The 7,384-nt window shown below is 59.9% G+C and overlaps 1 pseudogene; it reads right to left on the bottom strand.

Annotated features, from left to right (window-relative positions):
• Window positions 1–3,587: 3,587 nt before the first annotated feature.
• Window positions 3,588–4,195, bottom strand: LOC138487415 (zinc finger protein 614-like; annotated as a pseudogene).
• Window positions 4,196–7,384: the final 3,189 nt, after the last annotated feature.

The following is a 7,384-nucleotide window of genomic DNA, read 5'->3' as shown; positions in this document are numbered from 1 at the left end:
GCTGGCAGGTGCCCCTCACTGCTGGGGGGTGGGAGTGCAGGGGGACATGAGTGGGAAATGAGTGGGGGCCTGCTGGCAGGTGCCCCTCACTGCTGGGGGTGGGGGTGTAGGTGGACATGAGTGGCGGCCTGCTGGCAGGTGCCCATCAATGCTGGGGTGGTGGGGGTGCAGGGGGACATGAGTGGGACATGAGTGGGGGCCTGCTGGCAGGTGCCCCTCAGTGCTGGGGGGTGGGGGTGCAGGGGGACATGAGTGGGACATGGGTGGGGTCTCCTGGCAGGTGCCCCTCACTGCTGGGGGTGAGGGTGCAGGGGGACATGAGTGGGGGCCTGCTGGCAGGTGCCTATCAATACTGGGGGGTGGGGGTGCAAGGGGACATGAGTGGGGGCCTGCTGGCAAGTGCCCCTCACTGCTGGAGGGTGGGGTGCAGGGGGACATGAGTGGGGGCCTGCTGGCAGTTGTCCCTCACTGCTGGGGGGTGGGAGTGCAGGGGGACATGAGTGGGAAATGTGTGTGGGGGCCTGCTGGCAGGTGCCCCTCACTGCTGGGGGTGGAGGTGTAGGGGGACATGAGTGGCGGCCTGCTGGCAGGTGCCCACCAATGCTGCGGGGGTGGGGGTGCAGGGGGACATGAGCGGGGGCCTGCTGGCAGGTGCCCCTCACTGCTGGAGGGTGCGGGTGCAGGGGGACATGAGTGGGACATGAGTGGGGTCCTGCTGGCAGGTTCCCTTCACTGCTGGGGGGTGGGGGTGCAGGGGGACATGAGTGGGGGCCTGCTGGCAGGTACCCCTCAGTGCTGGGGGGTGGGGGTGCAGGGGGACATGAGTGGGGGCCTGCTGGCAGTTGTCCCTCACAGCTGGGGGTGAGGGTGCAGGGGGACATGAGTGGGGGCCTGCTGGCAGGTGCCCCTCACTGCTGGGGGGTGGGGGTGCAGGGGGACATGAGTGGGACATGAGTGGGGGGTGCTGGCAGGTTCCCTTCACTGCTGTGAGGTGGGGTTGCAGGGGGACATGAGTGGGGGCCTGCTGGCAGATGCCCCTCAGTGCTGGGGGGTGGGGGTGCAGGGGGACATGATTGGGACATGAGTGGGGGCCTGCTGGCAGGAGCCCCTCACTGCTGGGGGTGAGGGTGCAGGGGGACATGAGTGGGGGCCTGCTGGCAGGTGCCGCTCACTGCTGGGGGGTGGGGGTGCAGGGGGACATGAATAGGACATGAGTGGGGGCCTGCTGGCAGGTGCCCCTCACTGCTGGGGGTTGGGGGTGCAGGGGGACATGACTGGGGGCCTGCTGGCAGGTGCCCATCAATGCTGTGGGGTGGGGGTGCAGTGGGACATGAGTGGGGGCCTGCTGGCAGGTGCCCTTCACTGCTGGGGGCTGGGGGTGCAGGGGGACATGAGAGGCCATGAGTTGGGGCCTGCTGGTAGTTGCCCCTCACTGCTGGGGGTGGGGGTGCAGGGGGACATGAGTGGGACATGTGTGGGGGCCTGCTGGCAGGTGCCCCTCACTGCTGGGGGTGAGGGTGCAGGGGGACATGAGTGGGGGCCTGCTGGCAGGTGCCCCTCACTGCTGGGGGGTGGGGGTGCAGGGGGACATGAGTGGGACATGAGTGGGGGCCTGCTGGCAGGTGCCCCTCACTGCTGGGGGTTGGGGGTGCAGGGGGACATGAGTGGGGGCCTGCTGGCAGGTGCCCATCAATGCTGGGGGGTGGGGGTGCAGGGGGACATGAGTGGGGGCCTGCTGGCAGGTGCCCTTCACTGCTGGGGGCTGGGGGTGCAGGGGGACATGAGAGGCCATGAGTTGGGGCCTGCTGGCAGTTGCCCCTCACTGCTGGGGGGTGGGGGCGCAGGGGGACATGATTGGGGGCCTGCTGGCAGGTGCCCTTCACTGCTGGGGGCTGGGGGTGCAGGGAGACATGAGTGGGACATGAGTGGGGGCCTGCTGGCAGGTGCCCCTCACTGCTGGGGGGTGGAGGTGCAGGGGGACATGAGTGGGGGCCTGCTGGCAGTTGTCCCTCACTGCTGGGGTATGGGGGGGCAGGGGGACATGAGTGGGGGCATGCTGGCAGGTGCCCCTCACTGCTGGGGGGTGGGGGTGCAGGGGGACATGAGTGGTGGTCTGCTGGCAGGTGCCCCTCACTGCTGGGGGTGGGGGTGCAGGGGACATGAGTGGGGGCCTGATGGCAGGTGCCCCTCAATGCTGTGGGGGGTGAAGGGGGACATGAGTGGGGGCCTGCTGGCAGGTGCCCCTCACTGCTGGGGGGTGGGAGTGCAGGGGGACATGAGTGGGAAATGAGTGGGGGCCTGCTGGCAGGTGCCCCTCACTGCTGGGGGTGGGGGTGTAGGTGGACATGAGTGGCGGCCTGCTGGCAGGTGCCCATCAATGCTGGGGGGGTGAGGGTGCAGGGGGACATGAGCGGGGGCCTGCTGGCAGGTGCCCCTCACTGCTGGAGGGTGGGTTGTAGGGGGACATGAGTGGGACATGAGTGGGGGCCTGATGGCAGGTTCCCTTCACTGCTGGGGGGTGGGGGTGCAGGGGGACATGAGTGGGGGCCTGCTGGCAGGTACCCCTCAGTGCTGGGGGGTGGGGGTGCAGGGGGACATGAGTAGGACATGAGTGGGGGCCTGCTGGCAGGTGCCCCTCACAGCTGGGGGTGAGGGTGCAGGGGGACATGAGTGGGGGCCTGCTGGCAGGTGCCCCTCACTGCTGGGGGGTGAGAGTGCAGGGGGACATGAGTGGGGGCCTGCTGGCAGGTGCCCATCAATGCTGGGGGGTGTGGGTGCAAGGGGACATGAGTGGGGGCCTGCTGGCAGGTGCCCCTCACTGCTGGGGGGTGGGGGTGCAGGGGGACATGAGTGGGGGCCTGCTTGCAGGTGCCTCTCACTGCTGGGGGGTGGGGGTGCAGGGGTCATGAGTGGGACATGAGTGGGGGCCTGCTGGCAGGTGCCCCTCACTGCTGGGGGTTGGGGGTGCAGGGGGACATGAGTGGGGGCCTGCTGGCTGGTGCCCATCAATGCTGGGGGGTGGGGGTGCAGGGGGACATGAGTCGGGGCCTGCTGGCAGGTGCCCTTCACTGCTGGGGGCTGGGGGTGCAGGGGGACATGAGAGGCCATGAGTTGGGGCCTGCTGGCAGGTGCCCCTCACTGCTGGGGGTGGGGGTGCAGGGGGACATGAGTGGGGGCCTGCTGGCAGGTGCCCTTCACTGCTGGGAGGTGGGGGTGCAGGGGGACATGAGTGGGGGCCTGCTGGCAGGTGCCTATCAATGCTGGGGGGTGGGGGTACAGTGGGACATGAGTGGGGACCTGCTGGCAGCTGCCCCGCAATGCTTTATTTATTTATATTTATTTATTTATATTTATATTTATATAGCACGCAAACAGCCCAGGGTTATTGAAGCGCTGTTACTTGCAGGATCTTAGTTACAGGGTTACAGGAATGGTAGCAGTCATTGGCACATTATGATTGCTACAAACATAGTTGTCATTACAGCTTATGCATTTGATCATTACAATGCAGCTTATGCAGTGGGACATTTGATTAGTATTCATGGTGCTGCAAGAAACCTTATGTAAAGAGGATGGTTTTCATAGCTTTACGGAAAGCATGTATGTGTGCTCCGGTGGCTAGTAAGCTCTTGCTTTGTAGAAAACCCTTTCCCACACAGACTGTACTCATAAGGTTTCCCACCTGTATGTGTTCTAAGCTCTTGCTTTGTAGAAAACCCTTTCCCACACAGACTGTACTCATAAGGTTTCCCACCTGTATGTGTTCTCTGGTGGATAATAAGACAGCAAACCCTTTCCCACATTCAGTGCACTTAAAAAGTTTCGCAACTGTATGTTTTCTCTGGTGGCGTGTAAGATGTACCTTCCGAACAAACCCTTTCCCACACTCAGTGCTCTCATAAGGTTTCTCACCTGTATTTGTTCTCTGGTGGATAGTAAGAACTCCCTTTCTAGCAAACACTTTCCCACATTCAGTGCACACATAAGGTTTCCCACCTGTATGTGTTCTCTGGTGGATAGTAAGAACTCCCTTTCTAGCAAACCCTTTCCCACATTCAGTGCACACATAAGGTTTCCCACCTGTATGTGTTCTCTGGTGGTGGATAGTATGCTCTTGCTTTGTAGCAAACCCGTTCCCACACTCAGTGCACTCATAATGCTGTGGGTGGGGTGCAGGGGGCCATGAGTGGGACATGAGTGGGGGCCTGCTGGCAAGTGCCCCTCACTGCTGGGGGTGGGGGTGCATGGGGACATGAGTGGGGGCCTGCTGTCCGGTGCCGTCACTGCTGGGGGGTGGGGGTGCAGGGGGACATGAGTGGGGGCCTTCTGGCAGGTTCCCCTCACTGCTGGGGGAGTGGGGGTGCAGGGGGACATGAGTGGGGGCCTGCTGGCAGATGCCCCTCAATGCTGGGGGGGTGGGGTTGCAGGGGGACATGAGTGGGGGCCTGCTGGCAGGTGCCCCTCACTGCTGGGGGGTGGGGGTGCAGGGGGACATGAGTGGGGGCCTGCTGGCAGGTGCCCCTCACTGCTGGGGGCTGAGGGTGCAGGGGGACATGAGTGGGGGCCTGCTGGCAGGTGCCCTTCAATGCTGGGGGTGGGGGTGCAAGGGGACATGAGTGGGGGCCTGCTGGCAGGTGCCCCTCACTGCTGGGGGGTGGGGGTGCAGGGGGACATGAGTGGGACATGAGTGGGGGCCTGCTGGCAGGTGCCCCTCACTGCTGGGGGTGGGGGTGCAGGGGGACATGAGTGGGGGCCTGCTGGCAGGTGCCCATCAATGCTGGGGGGTGGGCTGCAGGGGGACATGAGTGGGGGCCTGCTGGCAGGTGCCCTCCACTGCTGGGGGGTGGGGGTGCAGGGGGACATGAGTGGGGGCCTGCTGGCAGGTGCCCCTCACTGCTGGGGGATGGCGGTGCAGGGGGACATGAGTGGGGGCCTGCTGGCAGGTGCCCCTCACTGCTGGGGGGTGGGGGTGCAGGGGGACATGAGTGGGACATGAGTGGGGGCCTGCTGGTAGGTGCCCCTCAATGCTAGGTGGGTGGGGTGCAGGGGGACATGAGTTGGTGATCACTAGTGCAAGGTGACATGTGGCCTGGCTGGGGGGCATGCCATGGTGGATGGGCTGCCTACGGGACATGACCAGGGGTGCAGGGTAGTGCCCTGTGGTGTGGGCTGCCTGCAGGGCCCGTGGAGGCGGTTGATGGCACACCTGGGAGGACCCACACTGTCAATTCACATGTGGGACTCCCCGCGCACTCCACTGGATACACGTACCCCGCTCTGACTGCATAATTGCGTGTGAAACTTCCTGCGTACCCCCAAAATCCACGTACCCCGCTCGCACAGGGCCTACCGCGTGTGAAACTTCCCGCACACCCAGAAATACACGTACCCTGCTCACACAGGGCCAATCGCGTGTGAAATTTCCCGTGCACCACCGAAATCCACGTACCCCGCTCGTACAGGCTCTACCGCGTGTGAAACTTCCCGCGCACCCCCGAAATACACGTACCCCGCTTGCACAGGGCCTAGCGCGTGTGAAACTCCCCGCGTACCACCCAAATACACGTACCCTGCTCGCACAGGGCAATCGCGTGTGAAACTCCCCGCGAACCCCAGTAATATACGTACCCCGCTCGCACAGGCCCTACCCGTGTGAAACTCCCCGCGAACCCCAGTAATACACGTACCCTGCTCGCACAGGCCCTACCGCGTGTGATGATTCCAGCGCACCCCAGGAATACACGTTTCCCGCTCGGCGATTGCTGTGTAGCGTTCCTGTAAACTGGTCCAGGGTTAGCGCAGCCCTTTGCGCTGGATTGGGGATTTTGATGGCTTTTCCTTGCACGAGGGGCATTTTTGGGGGCGTAACTGGCGCTGCAGGATGTTCTCTGCGCCAGGGCTCTTTTTGCCTTGGGAATTCCATGAATACGCGGTACGCCAGAATGCTGTTTAGCGCACACGGCTGGCGCACGCTGGCGCACGATCCCTCTCTGCGCTGCTCGCGTGCTCTGCCTCTGCGCTGAATTCTACGAATTACCCCGATACATTTTTTTGACCAATGCCTAGCCAGTGTGTTAAAGATGGTTTTTCTTGTTTGTCTATGTTGATGATCCAAGCCCAAGACTCGAATTTCTTTTTTGCAACTTGTGGTCTGGTCAAAAGATCAAACTCAGAGATTCCCGCGGCATCAACCCAGCTTGTACTCTGAGACGCCACATATCTAATAAGGTAGCATTGGTATCAACATAGAATTTGTTGAATATTTGGTAGGCAGGCATTGGATTCTCAACAGACATTTTTCGCAATAATGTGATTGATATCCAAATCACATGGCTATGCAGTGAGTTCAATGACAATTCATCTCGTAAAGATATCATTGAGACGCATTGTGGTAGATGGAGAACATAGCGCCAAAAACGCCCTTCTAGAGAGTTCCAGATGTGCTCACTGATGTTCCAGCTGACCTCAGCACCAAAAGTTAGTATAGGTACTACCTTTTGTAAGTAGAACGTTAAGACCGGGGATAATGAAAATTTACCATAACTTTTGTTTATTTTTGCCGCTTGATAGGCAAGACTCATGGTTTTTAGTTTCAGGTCTTTCACCCATTGATGTTCACAAATGGAATTGTTAAACTGCACACCCAAGTATCTTATTGAGTCTACAGTCTCAAGGAACTGGCCATCTACAGTCCACCTAAACGCCTTTGCCTTTTTACTTGAAGCAGTGACAATTGCCACAATTTTTGTTTTCGCAGTGTTAATTGTGAGCTCATTGATTGTTAGGTACTCATATAAAGAGTTGAGCAACCTTTGGAGACCAATTTGAGTTCTATCAATGGGCACTAGATCATCTGCCTAGGCAATGCAACTTACCGGAACTCGGTTAACCTTTGGGGAAAAACAGTGGACATGTCCTAGATGATCCAGTAAATCCGCCAAAAATAGATTGAACAGATCCGCGGCAAGGGGCACCCCTGCTTTACAGCCCTTGCCGTTGGAATGGGATCGGACAGGTCTCAATTTCTTTTTAGGCGTACCCGGATTGAGGTGTTTGAATGAGAGCCATAATTGGATCAAGAATATTTAATGGGCACTTCCACTTTCTTAATTTGTTCCAGAGCAGGCCTCGATTTATACATTCGAAGGCCTGCTTCATGTCAATAAATGCGAGGTAGATGTCATACCTGGCTTTCTGAGCTTCAAATTTCAGGATTGTGAGAATCAAGAGGTTGACATCGACACTCACACCTTTTGTGAAGCCAGTTTGCCGTACGTCAGGAATACCAGATTGTGCCCATTGAACAAGCTTCAAGCGCAGCTGAGAGCTAAAGATCTTCCCGATTGTATCTAGGAGAGCAATCGGTCGGTAGTTATCCGGGCAA

Source organism: Ambystoma mexicanum, chromosome 9 (assembly GCF_040938575.1).
Source record: "Ambystoma mexicanum isolate Mex_15411 chromosome 9, UKY_AmexF1_1, whole genome shotgun sequence".
Lineage (NCBI taxonomy): Eukaryota > Metazoa > Chordata > Amphibia > Caudata > Ambystomatidae > Ambystoma > Ambystoma mexicanum.
This window is presented reverse-complemented; position numbering and strand designations above follow the sequence as displayed.